The following is a 21,858-nucleotide window of genomic DNA, read 5'->3' as shown; positions in this document are numbered from 1 at the left end:
TACTTCGCTGCTGGTGGTCCAGATTGCATTGGGCTTATTCACTCGCCCTATTTTCTTGAGGGCGAAACGTATGGCCTTGAAAGGTCGCACTGATTTCAGAGAACAAATTGATGGGCAAAATTGTAATATGGGCGATATCAAGTTCTTGTTGCGAACAGCCGCAACCAACCAGTGCAAAGCAGCACAGGCCGTACTATTACACATACAGTGTTTTCTCCTGCATCCCAAATTTCGCCGCCTTTCCTGACTGATACTCTTTTCCCAAAGTATCTGCCTTCAATAAAATATTCATGTTTGTATTCAAATAAATCCCAATTTTATATCGACAACCGATAAAAACAAAGAAAAAGCAATAACTCAATTTTAGGTCATATCTTACTCGGTGGCCAGGCTTCTTGCATAAAAATGGAACATTTCTCATCCTTGTCCAGATACAGCATTGTGAACAGTGTGCGACCTGCACCTGCGAGAAGATATCAAAAAAAAATGTTTTAAATAACAGGCAAAATGGAAAGTTACCGCATCGAAACGATGCCATTGAAGAGCATGGTTTGAATCCGAAACACAGACGGAATATGTAAAGACGATATCGCCGCAACACATTGTGTTGCCATGTCTATCGGCATTGTTCGCCGTATTTGGTATTTATGAGCCCATACCTTTTTTACTAAGTACACTGGTTAGGCATCGCACCTCCTGATTTCAGAGTTGCAGTAAAATGGTGAAGGAAAATGTTAAACAAAGCTAAAGCCCCCGCTCGTTTTAATAAATCAATAATGACAGTACATTGCTTCCCGTTTGTCAGGGATCGGGGAATTAGAACAAGGGAACGCATGGTGCGGCAGTCTAGCTGGAGCCGCACATTCTAAGAACCTACTTTTACCTCTTCGTAAGGAAATACGCACCATATCCCGGATGTGTTGACGCACGTATGAAGGTTCACACAGCTGAGACTGTGTTGTGGTCATTTGTTTTGAGACCACAAGACCCGTTCACATCAGAAAGCTTTAAATATAAGAAAATAGAGGCATCGCCACCACCGATGCCTCTATCACAAGTTATGCAATCGGCTCATTACGTTGCTAGCGCTGTTATTGGCAGCTGTAATTTTAATTCGCTGTGGGACAGATGGATGTCGTTTGCTTGAAAAATGGAGTGGGAATTAAAGTAACGGCTCGCGCACAGAAGCACGAATGAGCACGAATACAAAAGAAAGCCGCTGCCTCAGAACAAGCAGCTACAGGCGTTGCCTGCTTTGGGGTTATCGCACCTCGTCAAGTCGGTGCGATAACCCCAAAGAGGAGCCACTGCCTCACTTGGGAAGCCTGCGTTCAACAACTCAAAAACGTTTGATAAAATCAATTTTTCTGGGTTTTGATATCTCGTGGAACACTTATCGTTCTACCATATACTGCAATTACTATATCTGACATACAAAATTGTGATTTTGGAACGTACTGTTGCATCACTAAAATAATTTAAAACCGCGTAGCAATACGCTATCCGTCAACTTGGGCCATTGAAGAAAGAGCAGTGCGTAGTTTTTTACCGAAGCGCGTCAGATTTACGAATGATTGGACTTCGACATGGTAAAAAGCACACTAGATGGGGACAGAAGAACAGAGAGTGACACAGGACGAGCGCTAGACATCAACTGAGGCTTTACTGGCAGGAAAGGCAAGAAACATATAAACCCGCAGAAAGGCTAAAAAAAGATATGGAAGGCGCAGCTTTCACAGAGAATATTATTGAAGCTCTAGATAGGCTTTTTCTTTTGCGTGCAAAGCGAGAGACGGCGTGCTCACGCATTTTTTATTTTCATACGCAGCTGGAAATGAAGATATGCTTAGCGTCAGCTAATAGCGAAGGTAACAAAAGTCTGTTAAAAGATATAAGGATATTGGCCAGAGTCACAGAAAGGAAACAAATTGGCGCCAATCCACTCGGTGAATGTGGTTGGAAAGCAAAGCTGTAAACAGCACCCACAACGATTAGACATGCGACATCACATCAATGCACTCACGTCGCTCTACAAATCGTGAAACACGAGAGAAGTGATATGTACTTAACCACACCCTTTGTTACTTGAAAGAGATATTCTTCCTCAGGTTAACTTTTTGCATGAGGCATGAACGGTGGTTGGTTGATTTGTATTGGTGTAGCCCATGAGTGGAAGCTTTATTTATAAAATAAAAGCTCAAACCCGGTGTCAGACGATCACAATTCTCCATCTCTGCTGTCGTGGACGGAAGCGGTAAAAGCGGTGGCAGAGGAGCCGGGGAGGAAGAGAATACTTCTATTCAGATTTCTGAGCAGCCCAGAGTGCGGCCCATGGGAGTGGTTCCTTCTTCACTGTAGCCTTCTTCACTGTAGCCTACCCACTTGAAGCTGGGTAGGCAGAGAGGGGCTGGACAGCAGCATCTCCCATTGCTCTTGTTAGATAGTTCACAGAAAGAGAGGAGGGTGCTCAGGGCTAAAGTAGCAAACCCCGATTATGTGGTAGAGTGTTCCTGCTTATGAGCAAAATTTACATGCAGCGTCGTAGCGATTCGGGTGCATTAAGTGAACACGCGTCCGGTGTGGGAAGGAGCTGGATTGTATGAGCCGTACGGTAGTTTGTTGTTCTATGGAAAGGTCAGGGTAAGACGAACGTAGGGTCTGCTTCAGAAGGCGATAGTTCTGCATCATGTTCCTGAACGAGACAAGCGGGTGACTGTCCTCGTGCAGTTCCTTTACACAGGGGGTGAAAGTGCAGGCTTGGTGGGTGTATTCATGGCCCTCCATGGAAGCCTGAGCGGGTGTCCAGGTGACCTGAATGGAACCATTTGGCGAGTGGTTTTTCAGCGCACGCAGTGAAGGTCGGGAGACTAAACCCGACATCTAGTTCCGGTGGGCTTGTCAGGAATTGGTGACTACTTTACGAACCCCTGGTTGAGAGCCAAGGCGATGGCTGCCCCTTCTGCTGCCATCATGTCTTTGGTCTTGAGTGAGGCACAAGCAAGGAGGTTGGTTCTGGAAGTAGCCACGATGATGGCGTACTGCTTTCCTCGATGTTTGGAGGCGTCTGTGTAGATAACTGCATGATCCCCACCGAGGGCGATGTTGAGCGCTTGAGCCCGTGCTAGTCGGCGACCCTCGTCGTCTGAGGGGTTCATATTTCTAAGCAAAGGGAGCATATTTATTTCTTGTCGCCAAAAGCCCAGTAGTACATAGCGGAGTGATATTCTGTGCTGCCCAGCCAATGTGGTGAAAGATTTGGCGACCCGCCGCAGTTCTGCTCATTCGGAGCTTCTGGATAGAAACATGACCCTCTCAGCTTTTCCACCGTGTTGTATAGCCCCGCGCTAAGCAGCCTCTCTGGGCGCACTCATGGGAAGACCAATGGCTTGCTCCACCGCCTTTATAATCATTATATAAAGCATCTTTATGTCCTCCTTACCGAGAAAAAGACAGGGGGTTGACGTAAGTGATTCTGGAGAAGACGAAAGCTTGAACTAATCGAAAAATATCGATTCCATGAGGCCTCGCTTCTTGGTGGCAACTCACCTGATCATGTGTATGATTTATTGATGCGGTGTTTGAGGTACAGCAAGGATGCGATAATCTTGGTGTTGGCCTGAAGATGTAGGCCCAGGATTTCGATGCGGGGTCATGGAGCGATGGCCTGGCCATCAAGGAGTATTTGGATGTGTTTCGTGAGGTATCGTCTGCCGTGAGGGCGGAAGACAGGGAACTGAGATTTTTTACGCGAACACTGGAAGTCACAGGCCCATCGGCGTACTAGAAGTGATATGCCATGTGTTGGTGTGAGCTTTGTTTAATCGCTATCGCGTGGCATTTAGCGAGAGTGCAGGGGTTAAACCCGTAGATGTTCTCGGTCAGTGGACCACTTTTCTTCCCTCTCTCCGCGTGGGTTCGTAGCTAAATCGGTAAGACTACGGGCTCTTGCTTTGTTACTCTGTTAGTTCCAGGTTCGATTCGTGGTGGTGCAGCAAATTCTTTTATTTGTTTGCGGAAGGTTTCTAGCGACACCAACGGTCGCGAAAGAACCCTTGGGGGGTAGAGGTAAAAAGCTTTGCTTTAAAACAAATTGGCAACAGCAACAGTCGCATGATCTCCAGACCACACCCAGAATACGAGAAGCCGTCAAGCGCACAGCAAAAACGAGCAGGTTCTCTCCAGATTTCAGGGTGCCACCGAAGAACCCCCAAACACAGAATTTATAAACGCAGATCTTGTTTTATAAGCCTGAGGCAATCCGTTTGAAACTACTCGGAAGTTTGCTTGCAAAGCAAAAATACCAGAGAAATTTTTGTTTGTGTTCCAGCGGGTTTTTGTTCTTTTTCTCTAACATTTGCACGCTGAGGCAAATCTTTTCTAAATTAAAACCAGTGCTAAGCGATCGAAAAGTCCTTCGAGAGAATACAGAAACAAAGGAAGCGAATGTAAAACAAGTCTAGTAATTTTGGGAAATCTGTGTCAAGAAAAGAATGCCTGGCGAAACCTTAGTAGTTCAGATTACAAACGTGTCGAGGTCTTTACTTAAATGGGCAAATTCGTGGCTGAGTAGTGTCAAAACCTTCTTCTCAGGGCTAGGCGGAGGACCGTTGGTCCTGGCGGCGTCCTGGACCAGCTTAACCCCTTGTTTTTGGAACGGCGCTTTCTTTCTCAGCAAAAACGTTTATCATTGCTCAGTGGTATAGATGGGTATGCACATTGTTAATGCACATTGTTAATTCGGAGTATATTTCAAGGCAGGCCCACACCATGCGGGTAAAGGAACAGAAAATAGGTGATAATGTACATGCTCCTGAGTATATACCTGGAACGTTTCGCTCGAACAGGGCGGAGGGTTGTAAAAAGTTGGATTGAAGTCTCCGCGATGTAGCTGACTGGTATCAAGTTTAAGACAGGTGTGCAGCAGGATAAAGAAGAAGGCCCAGTTGGATATATATGATATCTTGTAGTTAACCAACATTTCACCCCACTGAATACTGGCTCAACATCTCAACCGAGGTCATTTGGTTTGCAAAATCTAGAACCACCTCAAGATGCCGTTCATTTTCCGCGAGGGATGCTTGCAACGGGGTAAAATTATTGGGAACGTAACTGCATGGTCTTTATTCAAGCGTTGCGCATTTTACAGATCAAACTCAGTAGTTAGCCGCCGGTGTGCCGATAAATATCGGAAGAGTTGAATCCCCATTTTCTTTATTTTTCGAGTGGCTGACTTTGTGGTGCCACCGCCGCCCCGGCAGCAGCTCCGGCCGCTGCTCGCGTGTTGCGAGGCACATCAAGCCCCATAGTAAGTGTGCGCTGAGCGTAAGACGTGAGAAAACATCCTTCCTGGTGCCCCATTTCCTTAAGATACAGCTATCAACCAAAGAGGGAGAAAAAACTTCAGAGGTCAGCTTTGCTAGCCGCCGCCACCCGAGAGGGAGGCTCGGGATGAAGGTTAGTCAGACGGCAACCAGGAACCCGTGATACTTGGTGGCGTATTCTACAAGCTGGACGACAGCAACTTGTGCTTCCGAAGTAGAGCTAAGCAGCCCTGCCTCCCACTGCTCGAAATTACTCATGTGCAATGCCCGGTTCCTGAGCTCAGGTTTCCGATTACAAGCCCCCCCTATTTGTTAGGGTGCAGCGGCTTATAGTCGGTACATGTTTCAGGTGTCCTTGCGTTCGATGGCATAGGGTGGGGTTGGGCGAAGTGTGCGTGTGTTTCCTGCTATGCCTATCAATTATTCTCTAGTGAGCAACCCGTGAGCTGCTGAAAGATTGAGGCGACTCAGCTTGTAGTGTTGGGGTATTATCTGATACAGTCGAACACGGATATATCGAACTCCAAAGGGATAGCGAAAAAATTCGATATATCGATAATTCGATATATAAAATACGCCTATCTGAAGATTATCTGACAAATCCGCACATCACTGAGAGTTTTCTGCAGTCATATAAAACGGTAGATTGCCGTTTTAACCCTCAAATCACGGAAACTCTGAACCGCGGCATGATGACCCCCGCACTTTATTTATCATTGAAATGTCTTTGAGCTTCGCTTGTTTTTGCTTCGTTGTCGTAAAGGTTCCCAAATTGTCTTTATGATTAAAAAACACGCACAAATGAGAAAATCAACGCTGTACACTGTGCCACAACTGATGCGAATAACGCTGACGGAACCTTGGCTGCAGTAGGCGGTTGGGAACGTTGTAAGGCACTGAGTTATCTTCAGTATCCGAACCAAACACCCGCCCCCCTCCCCCCCCCGTCTGGAGGCGTGCAACGAAGTCGCTTTGCACCCGACACGCTCCAGAATAGCCGGGGCGGGTTGTGCTGCATTCGCCTTTACGTCAACGTGGATGCGTGCATCGCCCTCAAAACTACTGCGGGAAATTCCGAACGCCTTTTCAACCAAACTCTTTTCAGCAGCCTGCGCCCGACGAATTCCCGCCTTCGTTGCTCCGAAATGAATGCCTTGGACAAAACAAACATACCACGCCGTATCGTTCCTCCTGCACGAGCCACCAAACAGCTCAATTACAGAAAAAGAGTGCCTTCGGACAATTTCTTTTGCTCCTTCATGTCCTTTCGCCCCAACCACTATCCGCGTTCTAGCCATCATGGAGCTGCCCCTCATGCTAGCGTGAAAACGGCTGTTGAAGGCCATCGAAGCGACATAATGCCGCGGACGCCGCCTCTGTCTCACCAAGCGAGGCAGCTCCTGCGATGAGTCAACATTATCGTCAACTCCACCCCATCAGAGGAAGCAAACTTTCAGGGGCACCTTCGGCGCGGAATTCGATATATCGAATATGCCCGTGATCAGGAGTTCGATACACGCGCAAAACAGCCCTATACTTTTGCATGAGATTTTCAAGGGGATATTTGCACTGTTCGATATAGACAATAATTCGATATATCCGTGTTCGATATATCCGTGTTCAACTGTATGTCGAAAGCCTATGTCCCCTTTGTGACAAATCACACTTTTTCAGACACGATGTAGGCTTGGTTTCAAATTCCTCGGGACGCATCGTGAGCCGTCAGGCTCCCGGTAAGTAGGAGTGCGTTGGGGACCAAATGACAAGGCATTATCTTGCTGTTATCGCTAAGCGTGAAAGAGTATATGCGCCGCCACCGTTTCAACTCCTGCCCGTGTAGGTGTGATGGTTAGCGGAATGGTCATTTAGTGACCCACAAATGAACGGCACGTGTTGAATAAACACGAGGATATGGTAATAATAATTGTCAACCACCACTGCCGGTACTGCGCTTCGGCCAGTGAAGTGCGCCGTGTCTACGTAGTAGACCTCTGGGTGTGAGTGGTATGACTTTTGCAGCGCCCTGGATTTTGCCTGTCTGCGCTTCTCCAGATGTGTTGGATACATTTTGCGGGGTATCAGCGCCCCACGGATGTGTTCGCGAAGGTACCGATATCGAGTGGTGTTGGGCTCATTTTCATGGGGTCAGGAATGCGTCAGGAATGATTTGGCAGCATGGCACATGCAATCAAATTCCGTAGGCAGATTCAGCCCCATAATGACCTGCGTGCCAAGAGAGGAGGCTTCATGATTGCCAGTTATCCGAGGTTGCAGCATTTCCTCCTAAGCAGATAAGCCAGATGTGAATACTACCGTGGTGTAAAGGAATAATTGTTCTTTCATATGCCGCTGCAGGTGGCTGAGAACTACATACTACCGTGATGCGTTGCAATACAAACAACGGAGCACGTGGCTTACAGCACATGCCGCGAATCCTATCGACGAGCCGCGTATGCGCAGTATCAACAAGTTACGAGAGTTCGTGTTCAACCTTTGGTATAGCCAGACCATCGTTCGGAGTGTGCGCATATTGCTCAAGTCGTCTTGGACGCCCGCTCATGCTGTTGGTTTTTACCTTAGTCTTTACGGTCAGTAAGAAAGGCGCACGCAGCTATATTCCTTTATTTTTAAGCGCAGATCATTTTAGGGGCCCGCCTTCTCGTCGTAGCTTGTTCGCTGTCATGCTCTCTAGCCACCGTTGCTATTAGGTGACGTGCCAGCGTAACGGTCCCAAACAGAACCCCGCGGCGCAGCGGCGTAAGCGACCGAAACAGAGGCGTTGAAAAACAAGCGGTTTATAAATGATACGTGTTGGAAAATGCTTAACTCTTGCCACTTCTCACAGATCCCGCCATTATATGCGGAAAGCAAAGTGAGCTACATCTGAGGCAAAATTTGTGTACTTACCTGACAGTCCCAGTCTAAATTCATTAGAACACTCGTTTGGGCGCTCTTCACGGTAGTATAAGAAAAAAGTGACCGCGGAATACCCGCGTTTAAAATTGTGAGGGATGAAAGCAAGCGCTAAATAAACAGAACTCTCGCTCGTGATGTTCCAGGAAGACGGCGCACTAGATCTGCAAAGGCGGTGAATTTGAATTACATTGGACAAAACCTCTGTTCAATTCATCAAGGCAAGAGTGCGACAAAGAGGGGAAGAGCGTAAGGGGTGGAATCAATGATCGGATAACGGCACCAAAGCCCCTCTGCCGGATTAATCACTGCTCTGCAGTTCCATCCGCTTTCACGTTCAGTAAAAGTTCTTTATTGGTTTTAATTTTGTGCACGGCGCCCAACATATAATGAAAATATCATGGTCATTTCATATAAAGGTCGGTCACGACCCGTCGTTGCTTGTTTCTGCTGCGTATAAGGGACCCGTCACCAGGATTCTTGAAATGTACAGAAACGCAGGAAACCCAAGATTTTTCAATTTGATCTGGGTGTGCTTCTTCGGAATGAGGGTGACAAACTATGTTTCCGTGCAGAAGGGAGCTTCTGTCTAACCAAATTGTGGTCAGTTAGCCGCTGAACGCGGCCATGGGTGACTCGTCGAGGTTTAAGAACAGCCTTTTTGCCATGCCATGAAGCCTTTGCGCGGACCTGATGTTGAGCCTGGTCATCGCCACAAACACCTTGGATTTACTGTCAGGGTTCTCAAGCACCGAGTTTGGGTACCCGGTGTTAGGTCGTGGAGGTTCTTCTGTACCTTGAGGTATGTACAAGTTTTTCCATTTATCAAGCCGTGTAGATGAGTAGTCTCATAGGGTCTACATCGAGGTAAGGATATTGTTTTCTTGAACAACGCTCTTTAATACGGTATAAAAAGCTACGCATTCTGTGCAACATTTGTGGTGGCTGAATTGGTATCTCCATGCGATCGCATGCTATTTTAATGTTGACTGCCTAAATAGTGGGAATTTTTGTCTATGTTCTTGTACAGCGGGTGCAGTCATCGCGGGGAAATCGTGATTGTGTTTTTGCCTGTGAAGTCGCTTCTTACTGCTTTCTTTTGTCTCCTACACATGATGGAGCTACGAGTGTTCTTGTTCGAGGTTTTTTTCTTAGGGAATGGTTCTAGCGGTGAAGTCATGTGATCGTGTGTGGTTTTAACCCACTCCTTCACGTCTTCGATGTTAGGGCAGTCCTACGTTTTCAGATTTTTGGAAGAAGTCTCAATAAACCACCGTGTGCCCGTCTGCCTGCACCCGCTGAGTTGGTCGGCCCTGCCAGGATGAGTGTTTCCGCGATATGTTGATCGCTACGTACGTTAGACGGGGGGTTTTTTCACTGTGTGTTATGTACGCTGTACCCTGTACTCACATCCCACTATACTCACATACCACTATATTCCCATCGGGGATCTCGCAAAGTAGGCACCTCGCAAATTAGGCACCACGCCTAATAAATACTTTGCACGTGCGTCTTCCTAAACACAATCTTCCAGCGTCCCTGTTTGACAGGACGCAACACTGACCAAAGATGTTGCGTGACAAAGCAAATATAAGACGATTATTGAACGATGCTGCAGCGATGTGTTTCAATGAATGATCTATGTACACGGGACCATGAAAGAGCTCACGCCCCCACATCCTCCTCGTCGTCGTCGGTGGTGGTTGATGTTGCGTCGAGGTACTTTCCACCTATCTGTTCCTTTACTTATCCTCCGGTCGAAGACGATCGTCCCGGTCGATGCCACGGGAAGGAGCGGATGATGATGCGGATGAGCAATAAGATGGGAATATATAGTGAAGTCCTTCCCGCCACGGATGATGGTGCTGGCCGTAATGATCACCGGACCCGGGACAGTAGTCCACGTGAACGCCACGAGGAAGCGCCCAAAGCCCTCCAGAAAGCGATGGAGATATGGGCAAGGGGAATGTCATCGGTTTTACGTCAAGTCGTGGCTGGTAAGTCACCTGGTGTGTGCAAGTCATGGGCAGGGGACACGAGGCTGGGGAATGTTCGCCTTCATGACTCACTGGTGCTGGGGAAGACCGATGCAATGTAAGAGCCTTGGAGCGATGTTCACGAGCCAAGACGGGACGAAGCTGGTGGGCCATGATTGGGATGGATACCCCGCAATCTTCACCAAAGATGATACGTGGCGACAGAGCAACGATGAGACAAATATTTTACGGTGGTGCAGCACTGTATTTAGATGGATGATCTATGTACAAGCGGCCATGAAAACTAGCGCCCCCACATCCTCGTCGTCGCCGTCAATGGTGATTGACTGCGCCATGAGGCACAATCAATCACCACGATGCGCCTACCTGTTATCTGTATTTGAAGCGAAGAGCGTGTTTTATCTTCTTTCTTTTGTATGCCCAGCCGTTCTTCGTGTTTCTTAGAAAGAGCGATTCGCCCTCTCGGCACTTGACTCGAATGGCCTTCTTTTATTTGCAATGTTCTGAAATAATTTAAAGGTTCTAGAAAATATTACACCAAGAGATAATCCCTGGCAGGACAGACGTCGAACCACAAATAATAGGTCCGCGTCAAGCCGAAGCGAACGGCGCCAAAACTATAGGTTCAGCTCACTGAAACGTTTCGAATCCGGTAGATCTCTTGTAGAAAGTGTAGTGGGAGGGGGGTCGGGAAATTATCAAATTTTCGCTGTTGCGGTAGCCTCTGAGCGGCTAGTGTGGCGGTGTTCCCAAGTAGCGCTTGCGCCTGCTTCTGGTTTGCTTTTTGATATTGTGGGATTTCGCCAAGTTTATTTTCATGCGTGGTGTCATTTCGCAAAATGGCTTTTCGATTTCGTCACACGGAGTCGAAGTGATGAGCCAGGGTGATTCCGCTTCTAGGCCATCAGGCGGATCGAACGGCTCAGACTCCTGGATGGGCGTGTCCTTGCCCGCTGCTGCAACGTTTGTTGATAGTCGAATTACGAGAAGTTCCGGTAATGATCTGCCCTTCATGCAGTCGGGAACAAAGGTGTACTCAAACACAAACGGAAGAGGCTCCATCTTTTCTTTCCCGTATTTCACCTTATTTTTTGTCTACTGTTTGGCCGGAACCAGCCGAGACGTCCTTGCATGTGGCTGGCGTAGCCTCGCGTTCTTCACAATGCCTCTCGTTGGGACGTTCGACGCTATCTTGGTTCTGGGTCCCACATGCATGTGAAGTCGCTTCTTACTGCTTTCTTTTGTCTCCTACACATGATGGAGCTACGAGTGTTCTTGTTCGAGGTTTTTTTCTTAGGGAATGGTTCTAGCGGTGAAGTCATGTGATCGTGTGTGGTTTTAACCCACTCCTTCACGTTTAGCCCAATCTTCAGCCTTTTGGTGTGAAGACTGTGTTGAAACGATGGCTTGGTCCTGCGCATACCCTTGCGACAGCCATCTGATACTTCAAGGCAGAGCGCAGACGGTTTATGACTTGACATATCTTTCCTTGGCACGTCAAGGCTTCGAAATAGGCACATTAAACTTAATCACTATCAAGAAGATGGATTATTTTCTGATCTACCTCAGGAAGTTCGGTGTACTTGCTCTCCAGCTGGTCAATGGCCTCTTGCAGTTCGTGCGGAGACGCTGAGGTGACATCCAGATGATTCTTCGCTGCCTTCAGCAGTGTCGGCACTGCGACACGAAGAATACATTGCTGTCGGCGCAGTCTATCTATCGCACGCATTCCATCGCTCGTCGCTAGTTGGTCAGGACCAGCAATGCTGACCTCCCGCTGAGGGCGGGGCTGAGTAGCGTAAAGAACCCTCAGTATTGCGTTGTTATGCGAACCTCGAGCCAGAGGGGACGTCAGTGGTCTCCTTCGTCGCGTGCGGTCATCTTGCCGGGTCTCAAGACACGAAACGTTTCCGGAAGAATGACGTAACGCAGACCTGGGCCATGGCGGCCCTTCGCGGGGATCATCACTTTACTCGAACGGGAAATCTACGATGATGATCATGACTGGTGCATAGCCAGCGGGAGATCTGACGTCCTCCCGCGCGCGCAACGTTCATTTCTGCCGCTGTAGAAGTGCGCTACAGCACACCGTTCTTGCTGGCCAGTCGACAGCGTCGCCAGCTGGCACCACGACCACGTAACAGCCAAATTCCAACATGGCCCTCTAGTACGTGTGCTTTCAGATAATACGCGTGGAGAGTCCCACAGTTCATCAGAAAGCTTGAGTGTCAAGTGGTGATAACTACGCTTTGACGCCTCGCTTTAACGCGCCTTGAACATCTCAGCCCTGCGGAACAGCTTGAACGTGCTGATCCACTTTGTAGCTTCGCAATGCTGCAACGTGTTCCCTGCGGCGCACCGTGTAGCTGGCAGAGGATATAACATTTCTCCCGTCCCACAAGATAGTTCCGAGTGGATGAACACTAGGTCCACAACTGTAAAGTTTCTTTTCGTTCCAGTAGGTCAATCCTTGTGAAACTGAAGGCAAACCCTGCCTCCTCTTGGTCTTCCAGCGGTGCTTCCGCCGTCTTTCCGCTTTCAGGACAGCGAAGCGCCGCAAATGTGACGCGCACGACATTACTGGTTTCGTTCAATACGCTTCCAGAGTTTATTCGTTTCCGTAATTACCTACTCGAGGGCTGTTGACACCTTAGGTTAACCTGTTTAATTTACCGGCGATAACGTTTGCTTCCTTCACAAGGCACACGGTTCGAAACTATACACTATTTACATTAAAAGAGGAAAATACCCAAACACTCTTAGCGGATATTGCGTGCCTGGTGAGGGTATCCCAGTGTATGCCCTCGTCTGCTAACCTGTGACTATCATCTGACCCACAACAGCACACTTTAGTTTTATTACAAAATCTCCGCCTTCCAAAGAGACGTCACAACAGAGTGTGAAGATGGTCTAACAATTATTATAGAATGAGGAGAGCCTAACCGCAGTGCACCCAGTACGCGCATTCAATTCTTGTTTTTTGTTCATTTCTATTCGTTTCTTCGAGCCAAGCATAACTCTGGCCACAGCTGGTTGCAACTAACTCCAATCGAGCGAATCGTAAACCACGGCGGGCTGGCATAGTCAAAGTGGTGGCATTCCTGCCGAAGCATAAATTGGACCCCCGCTAAAGACCTAGTTTTACTTTGGACGCGGGCAACAGGCTGGTGCATAAAGCATTGGAAGCGCGCCTGAAGAGCGACAATGGCAGCAACGCGGCATTGTTGAGACCGCTATAAGGCCAGCGTCAGAGCATGTAGATCTCGACCGGCTTAAACGATAGCGACCTCCGCATCCCAGCCGTCATAATGGGAGCAAGCGTGCCAAAAAATGCGTGTAGACGGCACCCTTCGTCAGATGGGGCTACGTTTATGTGTTTGTGTTTATGTATTTTTGTGTATGTATGTGCTGATGTATGTGTTGATGTATTTTTGTGTATGTATGTACTTATGTATGTGTTCGTGTGTATGTGTTTATGTATTTTTGTGTATGTATGTGCTTATGTATGTGTTCGTGTGTAAGGTTTATATATTGTTATGTATGTATGGGCTTATGTATGAGTTCGTGTATGTGTTTATCTATTCTTGTGTATGTATGTGCTTATATATGTGTTCGTGTGTATGTGTTTATATATTTTTGTGTATGTATGTGCTTATGTATGTATTCGTGTGTATGTGTTTATGAATTTTTGTGTATGTATGTGCTTATTATTTTTGGGTATGTATGTGCCTATTTATGTGTTCGTGTGTATGTGTATGTATTTTTTGTATGTATGTGCTTATGTATGTGTTCGTGTGTATGTGTTTATGTATTTTTGTGTATGTATGTGCTTATGTATGTGTTCGTGTGTATGTGTTTATGTATTTTTGTGTATGTGTGTGCTTATGGATGTGTTCGTGTTTATGTGTTTTTGTATTTTTGTGTATGTATGTGCTTATGTATGTGTTCGTGTGTATGTGTTTATGTATATTTGTGTATGTATGTGTTTATTTATGTGTTCGTGTGTATGTGTTTATGTATTTTTGTGTATGTATGTGCTTATTTATGTGTTCGTGTGTATGTGTCTATATTTTTTGTGTATGTATGTGCTTATGTATGTGTTTATATATTCTTCTGTATGTATGGGCTTAAGTATGTGTTAGTGTGTATGTGTTTATATATTTTTGTGTATGTATGTGCTTATGTATGTGTTTATGTATGTGTTCTTTTGTATGTGTTTATATATTTTTGTGTATGTATGTGTTTATGTATGTGTTCGTGTGTATGTGTTTATATATTTTTGTGTATATAAGTGCTTATGTATGTGTTCGTGTGTATGTGTTTATATATTCTTGTGTATGTATGGGATTATGTATTTTTGTGTATGTATGTGCTTATGTATTTTTGTATCTGGATGTGTTTATGTATGTATGTGCATGATGATGGTTAACTTTTTACCAATATGGGCTGCAAGGCGAGCTGGGCCAAAGCCCCCCTAGCAAATTGAAAACTCCCCGCGTATGGTCGCGCTAATGTGTTACAGTAACACGTAGCACGCAACAGTCACGCACCCAAATAGGGGCTTTCAAAAGATCACTGCTTCCCCGGGTAAAGATAGAACCTAGGACGTCCGCGTTCCAAAGCCGATGTCAATCCCTCTGGGCCTCACAGGCAAACGCTCCTTCTATAAAAAGTATTCGGGATAATCGCTGCGCTGTGCCGTTGCCACGCAGGCTTCTGTTGCCAGGCTGGAGGTAAGTACACAATAACATAAAATGAGGCACAAATGAAATAACGCCTTATTAAGCCAAACATAATAAAAATTTATTCCAGTTCATATAGGCTTTTCCAGCTGCTGCAGAGCCGTCTTTCGGCTACTTTTGTTGCCAACGCCAGGCTAATAGTTAATTTAGTCAAGAGAGCACGGCACACTATTTTAAAAACCACTGCTCCACACTTTCTAGTTTTATGGTAAGAGGAAGCGCCGTAAATTGTTCACTAAAGTTCACTACGGTGATTGCGGCAGAAACAGGGCAGCATTAATAGTTCCAGAATTGGCCAGAACTTTCGCGCCAGAACTGGCCTAACGGGCTTGTCAAGCTGTTTCTACACAGCATTTAAAGTCAGCCGTTGTAAAGATACGCGAGGTTGCCCTCATTATAAACAAACATGATGACTGCCTCGGATATACGCCAATTGGTGTGTACGACAGCGCGACCAAGCTTCTTTGAGCTCTGAATTTTTCTCATTACAAGGTATTTTGTTTTGTGACGACTCTACAGAGATAATTTCTGCGTACTTACGTTTTTTCTAAAAGGGATAAACAGTATTTGCATTTCTGTGATGGACATGGCGTACTGCTCTTTCTGTGGCTGCCAGTAGTTAGTGTGGTTTCTACTTGTTGTTAAATAAAGGTATACAATATATATACACAACTGAAAACTCTGGTACCATTGTACGAATATAAACCCTTGTACAAAATACTGCTCTGAGTTTGTGGAAAGCACGTATAATATTTGTTCACCCGAGACATTTTGCCGCGACATTTTTCTAGGTGACCTCCGAAAGTAGCAGAAATGTCGTCCATGTATTATAAATATTTTCTGGTTTGTTAACAACCTCCTTAAAATGCAAGGCATGCGAATACAAGGACGAAATGCCTTGTTCGTTTTTAAAAGGTAATTTTTTGTGATGTGTAATAATTCTATTTCCTAAAACCATAGTTATAACTTTTGTAGGAAATCCTTATGGTCACCGCGACATGATTTCGCAACCTGAATGCCATAAGACGTGTTAGTGTAATAAATTGGTCAATTGTTTTTGTAAGATCAATATCTGTGTGCATAAGAATATTACCTTCTGCGTCAACCGCAATATACCATGGTATGTATCCGTAAGAAAGTTTTGTGTTTATTTTTTTCGCATATCTGCAAAAGGACCAAATTATCGTAATCTTTAATCGTGCACAGTGATAAAGACGCCGTAATTAAGAGGTTGCGAGAAGCTTCAGGAGCCTCAAACACATACATTAAATGAAGGCAAAAGTTCACATTTTTCGGAAAACGAAAAAAATGCAGTTGTATAAATGAAATATTGGCTGTAGAATGTACGGTACCTAAAAATAGCTCTGGAATATTTCAATAAATTCAGGTTTTTTCGATGTTATCATTTTAATTCGTACCTAGGCTTGTGATATGGTCCGAGGTGCTTCAAAAACGCCTCACATTGTGAGTTCATCCGTTTGAATAAAAGAAAATACTTGTCTGGTTGATAGTAGAAATAGCTCGAGATGACGCTTTCACAGCACAGAAATATCAGCTACAAATATTTACTTACGCAGTTAGTTCCCCCTAACTCTAACTTACAAGCCGCAAGCCTTCGTTAAATTATTGATCTGTTTGACACGTGCAAAATATCTACATGTAATTTGGCAGTGTCTTGAAAAACGTGCGCTGGTAGGCTGGCCGGTCGCCACGATGCCGCCGCGAGCACGCAAACACGATCGCTAGGTATTCCCTTAATATTTTTTAACTGCCGGACGGTCGTCCCACTCTTGGTCAATCTTCTTCGAAATGGGCACTCTTGGCTTGACAAACACGCGGCGGGGACGGCGGGCGGTCTTAGCGAGACGCGGACACAGGAGCGCTAGATTTTTATTGGTTTTGGTAACTGCCGGGCAGCCGCCACTAGGTGCGTGCTCACGTGAGCGCTCTTGGCGAAGTTTTGGTATTTTTAACTGCGTACATAAAAAATCACGATTTGCTGAACAGCTGCGCTGTTCAAAATGCCCGCTGGGAGCGAAGTTGAACCAACGTGCTTCTGTTCAGAAGTTCACCACTTGAGCCGCTGCAAAAGAGAAGCGGATAGAAAAGGCCTATTTCCCATCGAGGAAGCGCCCAACGCTGTCAGACGCGACATACGGAGAAAGCGACCAGAGGTCATTGTCGGAGGGGTTTAAAGATGCTCGCGACTGCTTCTAATCAGACTGCTAAACCAAGCATGCTGTGTTACGAGCAATACGTGTACACCTTGCCGAAGCTGTACGTAAACAAAAACAATTAAAGTTTGCTAAACTGATGTTGCAACGGCGCGAATTATGAGCAAAAGCCATCGTTTCCGTATAAAAACAAGTGCCGCTGTTAAAGGCGCCTTGTAGACAAAGTAACCATACGTTCATTTACGGTCGAGGCTGCCGTATTGCTTCTCGCAATGCAAAATTAGCAAGTACTGTGCAAATTCCTGGCCAAAACATCGTATAACTTCGCATAACGGTGAACTAAAAAAACGCCGAATTAAAAACGTGGGGCTATTACTTTGAAGAGGTTCTCTTTTAACGGCCCTGTAATCCATTGTCAGTGAGGATGGCCCACAAATGGCGAGTGACCACTGTACGTTAGCGGCGCTTATGAAGGCGAGTGAACACTCGCCGAGCGGTGCTCACGCTCACGAAGGCTCTCTCTTGGTGAGTCGCGACCTTGATTGCGAGTGGACACCCAGTGAACAGCGTTCACGCTTATGAGTGGCCACCCTTGGCCACCACGCTCGTGAGTGGCACCTCTTGGTGAGCGGCACTCCCTCTGGGATTGGCCCCTCTCTGTGAGCAGCGCTCATACTGCCAAGTGCATACTCTCGCCCGGGCAAAAAGTCCAACAAGACTTTCCTGTTGGGCTGACAGCACGCCTGTGGGGCCAATAAGAAATTCTGTCGGCACTCTATCGTCCCAATAGCCTAGTCTTCCAACAGGCAGCTTAACCTTGATGGCGTTTGTGGGGCCAATAAGAAGCTCTGTCGGAACTCTATCGTCCCAACAGCGTAGTCTTCCGACAGGGAATTTAACCGTGATGGCGTTTACCGGCTCGCCAACACGATCAGTGAACGCCAACAGACGCCTTGTTGGTAATAAGCGGCGCGAGCGCGCCATCAGACAGAACCGACAGATGCCCTGAAGGTGTTTTTAGGACCTAAACAGCAGCGTCTATGTCTATAGACGCTAGACGTCAACGTTTGTGTTCTGATTTTTCCCTTCAATAAGTAACAGTCAGACGGACGATAACATAACGATGTGAAAATATGCTTCGGCTCATACCACGGCAAGCACAATCGTTTGTTGCTGCAGCCTCGGTTGCTCTTCGTCCACAACAAACTGAATCGGCTGTACAGCTTTCTTCGAGGGCGTGCGTGCAGGGGTTCTATCTTCTTTTTTTGCGCAGGCCGCCGGGGGCGGTCGTGTAAAATCATTTTCGCTCGTCACTGCCGTTCTGCCCACCTGTTTGCTGTACCTATTACGTCGCCGCCACCGCATGCTTCGGTCGCTTTCTAATAATCCCCACTTGTTACAAACTCAGAGGTTTTCGCACTGTTAGCAGTCGTTTTATACGACGGGTTTGATGCGCCTGACATGCCAGGAGTGACATCGCTTGCAGTATTAGCGCGACGTTGCTTGTCTGCAAGACGGTGCCGGACAAACAAGCGTTATCAACGCCATAATTGTAACGGCACATTTCATTTCATGCGTGGCTACCGTGGCTTGCGCAGAAAAGGTCGGGTCGACTGCGATAGCTTTTATTGAGTCAAATAAGGGAGCTTTGGCTCAATCAAGCAATGCGGCCTCGTCTGCAAAACCGGTGCGTGAGAAACAAGCGTTAGGATAGCCAGAATTTCAAAAATGCAGCATAAACTAGACACAAACGACAAGATTCGTTGACAACTTACGTAAGTATACAGTTGTTTTATGCGCTCCCCAACCGCCCGCCAAGATAGCTGAATGGTAGCGCCTCCGCTTGCTGATTTGGAGGTCCGTGGTTCGATTCCTCTTCGAACCTTGTTGTTTTTTCGGCGAGGGTTTTATTAGCTCCTTTTTTTAAGACCAGGGTAAGCGCCTGTTCCTTGCTTTCCATCACGCCGACATTTACCACCCTCTTCCTAAACCCCAAGTAGCTTGTTGTCTCGCCCCTTCTCCCTTGAGAAGCCCGCCGTGAAAACAAAACCAAAACAAACGTCAAAACTTATTTACAATTTTTATTTTTTTTATTTACAATATACTGCGTTCTTGAAAAAGACCAAGCAGGAGAGGCACAAAAATTAAGTGGAAAATACATGTAAGCGTGATAGATGAAGGATAAAAACAAGCGTACACAAAATACAAGAAGATAAGTACATTATACAGAGATGTATAGATGAGCTTAAACACAGGTTAACACGACCTTCAGTTAACACGACAATATCAGTATATATGTCAGTTACTTTATGTGTATTCACTTTTGCGTTTAAAAACCTCAAATTCAAGTTATACACACCTTTCAGACTTTCAAGTCAGATAGTTACCAATATAACAGCACTAACACGATTTCTGTCAAACATAGAGGTGCTGCTATTGAAGTCTGGCAACTATCTCTCACTTTTTGTGTGTTTGTTCATGGCGTGTTGTGCCGAGTGGTTGCTAGCGCAATTGGTTCAGGTTTATCTATTTCAAGCTTAAATCATAGGTATAAAAGCTTTATGGGTGATGTCTACCCTTCCAACCTACGCGTGTGTTGAACATGGGGACCCGGGAAGAACGATGATCGGCTAAGGCGTTGCGCTGCTGAGCACGAGGTCGCGGGTTCGATTCCCGGCCGCGGCGGCCGCTTTTCTGATGGAGGCGAAAAGCAAAAACGCCCGTGTGTACGAGATTTCGGCGCACGATAAAGATCCCTAGGTGGTCAAAATTAATCCGGAGCCCTCCACTACGGCGCGCCTCATCGCCTGCGTTGCATCGGCGCGTTAAACCCCACAATCAATCAAGAACGATGATCGCCGCATAAAATACTGCGCGTCAAAAGTGGATGACATTGCGCACAAACAAAGCGTGGTGGTGTCCGCGAGATGAAGACGACAGTGAAAGAGAATTGTACGTTGGAAACATCGTTTTTGCTAGGGTAAGTACGCATTTTTTGTTATTCTGTATTTGGTTGGAACGAGTTCTGGTGTTTATGGGTCAGTGGCTCACTAGACCTCAATCTCATTTGCTCTGAGAGCCTACGTGATAATTTATCATACTTGTTTGGCGCCCAGTTCACCGTTTCCGCAGAAGTCAGCATCAATTTACGCTGAAGCTAGACCTTGGCTACGATGCTCGCGCTGTAGTACACGGCTGCTAAAAAAAAGAAAGCGTACACTTGATTTCTTGGCTGGCGTCTCGTAGGTGTTGTGAAGTCTCCCCCCCCCCCTACCCGAATTCCGTGCACTGCGCTTCGGAGCTATTGCGCGCGCGAGACGGGCTGCTGCCGTTGCGACCTCGCGGTCTTCGGGCCGCGATCTGCGTGCCGTTCTTGTGACGCTCGGCAACAGCGTCGTGGAATTGCCGTACTCGCTCGCCAACGCGCCCCGACAGCGTACGCGTCGACCGGGTGCTGGCGGAGTTGTGGTGGAAGAAAAGCAGGCAAGAGATGAGGACGCAGGAGGTGTAGTTAAACAGATGAGAATTTACAAAGTGCAAGAGAGAAAATAGTATGCAAGGGCAGGAAACGGTGAGAGAGTTCGGGCCGCGCGCCAGCGAGCGAGTGCGGCGATTTCACGACGCCTGAAGTTGCCGAGCTTCACGAGTCCGGCACGAATATGACGACGACCGTCTGAGAGTTCATAGAGGTATAGAATTCACATTTGTGGAAATTGAAGGTGAAATGCGTGCATGTGGCCTCGCAGCGAAATAGCATAGTCTCGGGGTAGTGGGGGAGATTTCACAATGCCTACGAGGCGCCTGCCGATTTCGTCAGAGTAGCTCGCGGGAAGTCTGGGGCTCGATATCAGAGGCATATGTATTTTTTAAATTAGTGCAGAAAATTGAGCGAATTCGCAAGTTTCCATTTTCGAAAAACCGCAAGCCATAAGAGACTAACAAGAAAGCTGTAGGCACTCACTCAACTCGATTTATATTGGAGAATTTAACGTGCAGAAACAAGTCAGACATTGAAGTGTAGGAGCCCAAACTATCACACACCAGTTCCGATCGAAAGCAAGGGATACAGATGGGCTGCTAGCATGTGTTTCGTGCAAATCAGCTTAGCAGTGAGCTTTGCATATATCATGCATACCCCACTCACAGTACCTGCGGGTCTAATAAATACATTTTGACATAAATTTCACTTTGGGCGTTACGGGAATGTTCTTATTAGTGTCTTGGAGGTTACTGTCTCTAAAAGATTAAAAATCTACTTTATGTAAGCATTCGTGCTTTGTGTGTGCTCTTCTTGTATTTCAACAAGTGTCAGCACACTCACAGATTATGCACCTGCAGGTGCTGCTGTTGGCTGTCCTGTGTCGGCTGCCTTTCAGTCCAGTTTCAAAGGCTTTGCCAGGGCCTCCCCTGGCCAACCGACACTACACCTGCTGTACCCAAGTACTGCCTGGCCTTTCGTTGGTGCTCCGTACGCTTTACCGCCAGGAATAGTCATTCCTTCATCCATCATCTGGCCGCTTGGACCACCCGTTCAGAAGCCAGCGCATTTGCTCGACACATCGGTCCAGGCAATGCTGCCATATCGGTGCACCCACCGATTATGTACTTTCAGGTTAGTTATTGCATGTTGTGGAACCTGCCATGATGTATACCTGTTAGCAGTGCTGTGGCCTCTGGTTATTTGAAACATTTTTATGAAGCAGTGCTGTGC

General features: G+C 46.6%; 1 long non-coding RNA gene across 1 annotated transcript in view; it reads right to left on the bottom strand.

The window, feature by feature from the left end:
• Positions 1–21,858, bottom strand: part of LOC144152319 (uncharacterized) — a 66,699-nt gene that overhangs the window by 13,432 nt on the left and 31,409 nt on the right. Inside the window, exons 3-4 of the long non-coding RNA XR_013319144.1 lie at positions 16,067–16,137; positions 380–463 (exon numbers count right to left, since the gene is read on the bottom strand). This is a non-coding gene — a long non-coding RNA (uncharacterized LOC144152319). The remainder of the gene's footprint in view (positions 1–379; positions 464–16,066; positions 16,138–21,858) is intronic.

Source organism: Haemaphysalis longicornis, unplaced genomic scaffold, assembly GCF_048455015.1.
Source record: "Haemaphysalis longicornis isolate Haplotype H1 unplaced genomic scaffold, Haemaphysalis longicornis Haplotype H1 scaffold_9, whole genome shotgun sequence".
NCBI lineage: Eukaryota > Metazoa > Arthropoda > Arachnida > Ixodida > Ixodidae > Haemaphysalis > Haemaphysalis longicornis.
The sequence above is the reverse complement of the archived record's forward strand: the minus strand, read 5'-3'. Positions and strand labels throughout refer to the sequence as shown.